Below are 9,853 nucleotides of genomic sequence, written 5' to 3' on the forward strand. Positions count from 1 at the left end.
CTTCTCGTTCAGCGCCTGAAGCGATAATTTTCCGACTATCTTGCGGTCCTAAAGGAGGTGGTAAAGAACTCTGAACATTCACATCCTCCCTCAAAAAGCTGCACCGTAAAACCGGTGATATCCTCTGGAGACCTTTGGCTCCTGAGGGAAATAAGATACTGTTATAAATAAGAAGCTTGACTCGGCAAATATTCAAGCAGCAATCAATTTATTAATTAATATGGTAAAGTACGAGCAATACAGCACTGAGTACAGTGGGGGAAGTTTTCCCTCCAACTGCACACCTATAGTTGAGGGTTACAGGTATTTATAGGGGTACTCATAAGCTTTCTCAGCAGTTTCTATTCCGAATTTTTATGTCACAATTCTATACACTATTGTGATTTTAGTTTTTCTAAGGATGTATCCCAAAATGAGTATCCCCAAATGGTGGTGGTCTAGTTTCCAAAAGAAGAAAGACGAATCCCATCTGGTGAAGTCTAGCTCCCCAGATGTGGGTCCACCTTTTAATTGCTAGGACTATAAATCTCATAACAGTGATGTCCAGTTTCCCTTGGTCGAAACTATAAATCCTTGAGTTGATGTTCCTCTTGATTTCTCAAGCTGCTTTTCTCTGTTTTGTTAAGGCGTGAGATAAGCATGTTTCCCAAATATATATTTCAAAGCTATAGTTTCAAGGATACAAGCAATATTCTAAAATTACATCCATGGTCGGTCTCCACACATATGGCAATCACAAATACCCACATTGCCTGTATGGACCTGACAAGAACACAGCGTTGTGTCTCACAATGCCCGATGGCCGCCTGAGGGGAGGTTTGACGGCTGCCTGTGCCCTCAGGGGCCTTGAGGGCAGCAGAGCTGGGTGGCCTTTTACAACCTGGACATTCATCTAGTGTGGAGAAGGAATGCTCCCAGTAAAGTAAAAAACTGTGGCTCAGAACCTCACAAGCTGCCAGGAAAATGTAGGCGTGGGTAATTGTTGGGCGCTTTGGACACATCCAAAGAGGGCGGCGTTTTCCAGTGAAGAGCAGAGAAGTAAGTTAAGAAATTAAAGTGCATGTGTGAAAACCGCCAATTACTTATTTTTAAATTTTTAAAAGTTTAATAGTAATAAAATGGTTATAAAAATAGTAATACAATTGGAGTAATAATAATTTGGACAAATTGAATTAGGACAATATGAGATAATAGAAATGAAGAGTTACGGACATCCGTAAGCCCGAAAAAAGACACACATTAACAGGATTAGCCCTTAAAAACAACAGCCTGTTGCATATTCATACACTTCATACATGATATGTAAATTCCATTCAAATACAGGATTCTGTCTGGTCATCATCAACTTCTTCCTCTGAATCCTAGCAGCGCCTTCGAGGTGGGAAGAAGTTAATTTCTTCTGATAAGAGGGCAATAAATTACTTTTCTCTGAAAGGTTTAGGTGTCCTGTGACTGCTATCTTGCTGCAAGTCCCTTCTTTAAAAAAAAAAAAGAAATCCTACATAGCACAGTTTCTATTTTAACATTTTTATAACCTAAAACTGTATTTAACACACCACTTAAGAGAATTAATACAGCATTACTTTCTAACACAACACATATAATATTCATTTTAATATTTGCGAAAAGCCAATCATAAAATACGCATTTTTTCACAGTAAAGGACTCTGAACGTTCGCATCCTTCCTCAAAAAGCTGCACCGTAACACCGGTGACATCCTGTGGAGACCTTCGGCTCCTGAGGGAGATGAGAGGCCCGATGGCCGCCTGAGGGGAGGTTTGATGGCCGCCTGTGCCCTCAGGGGCCGTGAGGGCTGTGAGGGCAGATGGGGAGGGCAGGTGTTCCATGAGGACGACACGCACCATTTTGCAGCCTGGACGTTTGTCTAGTGTGGAGAAAGAATGCTCCCAGTAAAGTAAAACACTGTGGCTTAAAACCTCACAAACTGCCAGGGAAATGCAGGCGGTGGTAACTGTTGGGTGCTTTGGACGCATCCAAAGAGGGCGGTGTTTTCCATCAAAGAGCAAAGGAAAAGTAAGTTAAGAAATTAAAGAAGTGCGTGGTTTCTAGAAGTGGTAACACCAATCCAGGATTTGCTACCCAATTTATACATAAAGTTTATTTTAGCATGGTCAAGATCTAGCCCTTCATTTTAAGGGCCTTTTTTTCTGCCTCACTAATCAAACCAAACTCTTCCTCGCCTCTTCCTTCATGCACCAGGATATCTTCCTTCTTCATCTTCCTCTTTCTTTCTCCTTTCTAATCACCTGCTTTTCCTAGAAATGCCTATCATTCCTGGGCTGCTCCCCCTTGTTTGGTAAGCTTGTTCTTGGCCCTTTCTGCAGATTTACTTCTCAGGTGGAAACAAGACTACCCATGTTATTGAAGGCCTTAACATTTTAGAAATTGGTCTTGTAAAGGCAGACAAGTAACAGCCAGTTATATTGCACTATTCTGTTTCCATGGTAGCAAAGTTAGTTCTTTTTCCTCCTACAGTTTGGGAAGTTATATCCAGACCCAGTTCTGGATACCATGGAGATACTAAGTCTTTTTTCAGCTTTCATTTCAAGTCCTTATATGTTCATGGATGAAACTTCCCAATCTTGCAAGTGTTATCAGACCATTTTCTGACACTAAGAATTAATTTATATACCCAGAAGATATGCTTAAAGTTGGTTGCACAATTAATGAGGTTTTGCACTGAATTTATGGCTTTTAGAGTGTGATTGTCTTCTAAATTCTGCTTTTTATGTGCTGTTTATACATGCTTTATATTACAATCCTGTGACATATGGTATTTTTAAAAGCCTATATAGACGATACTATCAAAAAAGCCATTAAAAGTTGATAGAATGAAAGCCTTTTAAAGAGGGACTTGATAGGGAGAGGATCAATGATATTTAAAAACTCACAGAAAGATTGTAGTGCAATGCTGTTATACAATTTCAACGTTGAAATTAACAGTCTTATCTGATTTTCTGTATTAATTCCCTCTGCCTTCACAGGTAGAGCAAGATAGATAAGATGATAGATAGATATAGATAGATAGATAGATAGATAGATAGATAGATAGATAGATCTCACATAAATTTTTATAAATCCGTAGGAACTGGTGTTCAATAGAGACTCTTGGGGTTCTTATTTTGTATTTGACATTGAGAGCTGGCAAGGCAGGGCCAGGATTTCGTGCCTGGAGGGGAGCCAAGGGGCTGTGGTGGGGCTGCAGGTTCTGCACCCAGGGAACACCAGGGACTGGTGGAGAGAGACGAGGAGTGGGGAGACTGCAGTGCCTTGAGCTGGCACAGGTTTTTTGTGTGGGCTGGGCTCACACTGCCTGAAGGATAAATGCCAAGTGTTCCTCTAAGCATGGCTCCTGAAAAACACATCAACACAACAGTGCCTGGCACTCTGCTTTGCAGTGCTGCCTTGCTGCTCTCATGCACCCCACCCTGGGGTCTTTGCAGGCTCCTGTGCAGGGAAATGCTCTTGGCTCTTTGGAGAATACATGCAAAACTTTTGGGTATTTTCAGTCTGAGACTTCAAATCCATGGGCTCTGTCTGGGATAAGGTGTGGGGCCCGTGCTGGCATCTCATGCCAAGGGTGGCACTCCAGCCAAGTGACATTTAGGGGGAAAATGGGGTGAATAGTAAGATGCCATCAGAGATTGCCCATGCTCTATACATGGGAGTGTAGGCAGGGAATTCCAGCTCTCTGCAGAGAGGAGGAAGGGTGGATGGCTTGCTGAAGTGAGGTGGGGCAAGGCAATTCCCAGGAGAGCAGGCAGCAAGGCTTGCTGGAAAGCAGGTTGGAACAAGCGCTGTGAGCACTGGCTGCTGTGTCAGTATCTGACTTAACCGAGTTGGATTGAACCGTCTCCAGCACAGCTTTGCTGCTTAGATCTCCACCTTTCTTATGTGGACAGGTAGCTTGACTGCCAAGATATGCTTTTGCTTTTAATACAGTTTAAACCTCTTTAAAATTCCTCAGAGAATGTTTATTCAGCATTCCACCACTTGTGACTGTCATCATAGCAGTATTTTCAGAAAAATGTACCAGAAATGAGTACAAGGTTATCCTGCACTTCCACAGCCTCTGAGAGAGGGAGAGGATCAGAGGCTGGATGGGTGCAGGGCAAGAGTGGCCCAAAGGTGCCCATGGTCACCCTGCCAGGGCTCAGTCTCTGCTCCCAGTGGCACACACTGGGCAGCTTGCCTGGCTGCCTCATTAAGGTAAGTGGCTGCAGAAGCTGTTTTGCAGACAAATATGCAAGAAAATACAATAATGATGTAGTTTGACCTCCAGTTTAATGATGCCCGATTCAACTCTCAGAATTTTTAAACACCAGGAGTTACATTCTGTGGACACAGTGCACGTTGCATTGGTGCAGTTGGGTCTGGACTGTCATAAATCCCTCATCTAGCAAGGCCTGTAGAAAATTTCACAGCAGAAGTAATTTTCATTTGCAGGCATGCATTACCAAAAGTAGAAGTGTATTCTTGCAAAAGTAAAAGTGTATTCTTGCTTTTGGGACAAACAGTTTAGCAGATGTTATAAAAATGAGTTAACTCCATTTGAATGAATTAGGTAGTAGAGAATGATCTCATGCTTTTTCTCCAGCTCCTGAGGAGGTAATCATAAGCTTCTTTGAAGTGTGTAATAGCCTGGAAAGGTCCATGAACACTGAAGGATGCATAGTAAAAATGACTGATTACCTGACAAACATTTTCCCAGTCAATCTTTTCGGTATTTGAAAGTACAGTTAGAAAATGAGAGCACCCATATCACAGTATTGTAAAGCACTGAACAGAGGGGAGCAGTGGGACTGTCAGTGTGAGGCAGGGAGGGCAGCAGTGGTGAAATCCAGTCTTCCCTGTGCTCTGGAGCACAGGAGATCTCTCACCACTTGGATCCCACCCACCTGATTTTGTGGTTCCCAGGAATGCCAGTCATGACTTGCAATCCATTAATTGCTCTTCACTGGGAGGAAATGATCTCATAGGAGTCACTCTGGGCATTTCTTCACTTTTTGATGGGCTTGAGCACTGGGGACTTCTCGGTAATGATCAAATATTGGAAGCAAGGTCCATTTTATTGCCACTGAAGGGATGCTAAAGGAATGAGGAGCACTCTTCATGACTGAGGAAGGGGAAAAAATAGGTTGAGATTAGTTCATTATCTTTTCTTTATATCTTTTTCATCTATTAACCTACATGAAATGGAATTTTTAATAATAAATACATATATACATTGCATTTAAATACAATTTTCATGAACTGATATAATAATGTATCCTTGTTCAAATACATAAAGGATGTTTGTGTGCTCTAATCTCTATTTATTTCTATATTTATATTTGACAGCAGTCATTGTGTCATGCTAAGGGTTGGCATGCTGCAGGGAGACCTTTCAGATTTGAGAAGTATCACAGAAAACCAGTTTGGAGCTAAAAGTCTGATGTTAGACAAACTCTGAAGCAATTCTGCATATAGGTCCAAAGGACTGCTATAATAGTTCAAAAAACAAGAGATGAGAGGTTCTGTTTAGAAGCATGTCACTGGCATTGGCAGTTTCCCCAGAGGTACATTAGCATTGGTTTTGGTAAGAAATAGGTGTAGATTGGCCTCCAGGTGCACTCTGGTGCTGGAGAGGAGCTGAATCTGTGTAGTTCATCCATTTTTTACTATAAGAAAAAGTGAGAAATCATGGCACTGTCCATTCTGTTCTTTGGAGTCTTTTGCACCAACTACAAATAGCACCTTCTCCCTCCTGGCCTCTCCATCATTACATTTTCTGCATGAGCTCTCTGCCAGCTCCAGTCAGCTCAGTTTTCAGGATCTGTCTCCTGGAAAATGGCCTCAGTGTTCCATGGCTTTCCTGTGGCAGCAGAGCCAAATCCCTGCTGTCTGCCCTGCCCTGCATCCCCTGCACTGCCCTGGGGCACTGCTGGAGGAAAGGGTGACACTGCTCCATCACAAACTGCTGCCACTGCTGCACAGGGCACTGGGCTGGGCACTGCTTTAATCACACTGCTGGAAAGGCAAGGCTTGTGAAATCTCAGAGCATCCTGTGATGAGCTTTCCCTTTCTGCAGCAGTGGCAGCTTCAGCAGCCCTCTGCTGGCTTCTCCATTCTCCCCAACCCTTCTTTGCATTGCAGGAGCAAAGGTACCACTAGAAGTATTTGTGTAACCATGGAGACCAAGTGGAGGCAGCAGATTGGGGAAAAAATAACTCAGGCAAAAGAAGGTTGTATTTTTATCCACTCTGTTCAATGTATGGTCCTCAGCAGAAAGTGCACCAGCCAACCTCTCAGGGCCATGCACAGGCAGAAATGAACAGTGGGCAGGTGTGGACTTTTACTTGCTTTCAGCAGAAATGCTCTTCAGACGAAAGCCTCCAAGAACCTTTGAGTGTTTCATCTTATCTGATCATCATTTGCTGTTGTTTGCTGGTTTTTTGTTCTAAATTCAGCTGTTAAGGTCATTTTCTATGAGCTTTTGTGCTCTTTGGACAGCACGTGCCTGTTCTTGCACATGATCTGTATTCCTGCATTGCCTTTTCCCTTTTGCAGCACCCTCTTCAAGCCAATTCACAACTCTCTCACTGTAGCTATTTATGTTTGTGTTTTACCTACTAAGAAAGTGTTTCACAAAGAAAACTGATGAAAAAGAAAATTTTAAAGCTGATGTAAATATAGTAAGTCAGTGACAGGCAGAAAGTAAAATAAAAAATAATAGACTTTCTTTGTAAGCACTGCATGATGGGCTCATCATCCAACGTGCCTGTCCCTGTGTCCCTGTTACATGATGGGTAGGAGTTCATTTTGGTGATGTGGTGGCACGTCCTGGGGACATGGCTTGGGGGGCACAGGGGTGTGGGGTGTCTCTGTAAGATGTTGTGGGGCCTCTCTGCCTCAGATGCTAAGCAGTACTGTCAGAGTTCATGACATAATCTGCAGCTGAAAACATAATTAAAATATTTCATTCTCGTAACTAGCATTTTTCTATCTGGAAATTTGATCAATATTTTTAAAAAAAAATCTCAACTTCCAGTTGGAAATTTAAAAAAAGCCCAAGCTATAATTACAAACCAGCAGAGCTGCCTTTGCTTCTGCAAAACAGAAACACCAAGGTGTTGTCTCAGTGCCATGTGTAGCTGCTGTGAGCTGCTCTGGGTTCAGTGTGTGTGTTTGCACACACCTTCTGACCACAACCTCTGCAGAGCACCCATGGTTAAACCTGTTCTGCTGAAAGGAAAGGGGGTGTTGCTGTTACAGCATGCACTCCATGCATGCAGAACCTTTCCTGGATGCCCTTCATTGACCGATTTTTGGCTGTTTGGAGGGCCTGGAAAGGCCCGGGGTGGCCTTGGGGCAGCCGCGTTTCAAAGGACGAGAAGAGGCTTCAGTTCTTTTCTCGGTCTCGGTGTTTATTAATTGTTTGTCTAAAAGATTTTCTCTCTGCCCGACAGAGCTCTGCTCAGCAGCCAGCCATGAGCACACTCCCTGCCCTCCGGGCGGTCACCTATCTTTATACCCAAAGTTATGTGTACAATATTTATCATTTTTCCCCAATACCTTTCACCCTTATTGCCCAGTGCACTTTTAGTAATGACCAATCCCAAAGTGCCACCATCACCACAGAAGATGGAGGAGAAGAAGAAGAAGAAGGACAGGACACGCCCCAATTCCTCCATCTTACTTCTCTGAACCCCCCTGTACAGAAATCCTAAACCCTGTGTTTCACTCTCTAATTAACTAATCCCTTCACCATTCACTCCGGTGAAACCCTCCTATCCTCATAGAGGTGTCGTCTCTTGTGTAGGATCAAAGTGCAGCCACCAGACACTTCTGGCAACATTCCAGGACTCCCGAGCCCCCCAAGGGTGGTCTCGGTGACTCGGCACCTCAGTCCTGAGGTGCTGAGATCCCACACTTCATGGTGCTGGGAAATCAGCATAACCTCTTTTCTGCTTTCCCCACGGTTTCCCGAGGCTGCTGCTGTGCCTCACAGGTGTGTTGTGGTCTTTAGTTGATCCCATGGAGGTCTGAAGCCTCTGGAGGGTTCCTGGAACTGTTGAGCTCCATCCCATGGATCATCTGTGATCCCTTTCTGGCTGCTGTTGACTGGCTTGGAGCAGGTGCCCAGCACGATCCTGCCAGGTGTCAAGTGCTGTGATACAGCTCCAGGGAAGCACTCAAACACATCCATACCTTCAGCTGTGATTCCAGTAGAATGAAAGGCCTAGAAAAACCAACTGGTACTTTCCAAATGGGTAAAGATAATTAAAGGAAAGTAGCTCCTCCTCTTGTATTTCTAAAAGCAATGTTTACTTCTGTACTCTCTCTGTTTTGAATAGTTTTTCCTTTTAAATTTTGTTATTTCCTGGATGGCAGCTTACTCAGCTGTTACAAGGAAAATTAAATATCTTTCTTACTGCTTGTAGTTTGCAGTGTCACAGTCTGAAACCAGCTCTCTGTATAATTCCAGCAACCCAGCTGTGGCTCAGTACCCAGAAGCAGCAGCAAGCCAAGCTGATATTCAGCAGGTGAATCCAGCTAGAAAAGGTAGAAAATGTTAAGCCTTTTGTTGTACCCTCATCATTGTTTTACCACCTCTGTGTGTGGCAATTCTTCAGGGGAATAATTGATGCCATCCAATATTATGTGTATTTTAGTGCTCAGCTAATGACGACCTAATATTTCAAACAAAATACAACTTCTGTAATGAGATACCTCATTTCTGCCAGGATGTTATTAGGATCCCTGCTACAGTGATCTAATGAGATTGACCTTCACTTCATAACAAATTGTGCTCCCCGTGAAACTATTTTTAATAGCATTCATGTAGAGAAATAAATGATTCGAGTAATTATGAATTTTATGAAAATGACAAGTTACTTTAAAGTGCTACTATATTTTTACAACGTTACACACCGATTGAGTGCAACATTGTGAAAGTCTCACGCGGCTTTGTTCTCTCTGCCGTTCTGCAAAGAACAAAATTAATGAGCTGAGCTCGTGCTGGGTAGAAGATAAACCCGGTGTAATTGGGAATGGGGCGCTGGTTTGAGCATCTCGCAGGCTCACCCGGAGCTCCTGCCCCCGGAGTTTCATTTGCTGCCATCTCCTGGGCCGCTCCCAACATTTCAGGGAGAAAAGAAATGTGCGCTCTGATAAATTGCTGATGTCCTGATGGTCAGAGTCGTAGTGCACGTGACTTCTAATAGATACTTTAATGAGATGAATCCTCTTTTAGGAGGTGATGAAAAGAGGCATCCATATTCTTAGTATTTCTGTTAATTGTCTTAAAACTATTAGTTGAAGCAGGATGAGTATAGAATTTCAGAGGGAAGATGAGTAGGATTTGGATACACTTGGCATTATATATCTAGAGGATAAGAATGCTCTACTATGCTGTAGCTATTTTAGTCTGAAAAGTTTTCCACCTACTATTTAATCCTCACCACATCCTCAGATCTCTTTTCTTACATGGTACAACTTCTGTGATGTCATATCCACTGTGGTGATTCTTTACATTTATTTCCCATTGTGGGCAAAATAAGTGACGTAAAAATTATATGACTAAATATTTTCTTATTGCAGCTTATATTTTACTCCCATATTTTCAGCAGACTCATGCCTGTAAATTCTGTCTCAAAAATCCCAGCATCAAAGCTGTTCTGAATAAACAGCTTAACAAAAAACCTATTTGAGATGAAACGACTAAGATGCAAATTAAACTTTAAAGGAAAGGCTTCACAAAAATAACATCGATATTTCCTCAAAGGCCATAGAAGTTCCCACATTCCGATAAAGAACTTTCAAGTCTGTATGTAGAGCACCATCTGGTGA

The sequence above is a fragment of the Zonotrichia albicollis genome, chromosome 11 (assembly GCF_047830755.1).
Source record: "Zonotrichia albicollis isolate bZonAlb1 chromosome 11, bZonAlb1.hap1, whole genome shotgun sequence".
Classification (NCBI taxonomy): Eukaryota; Metazoa; Chordata; class Aves; order Passeriformes; family Passerellidae; genus Zonotrichia; species Zonotrichia albicollis.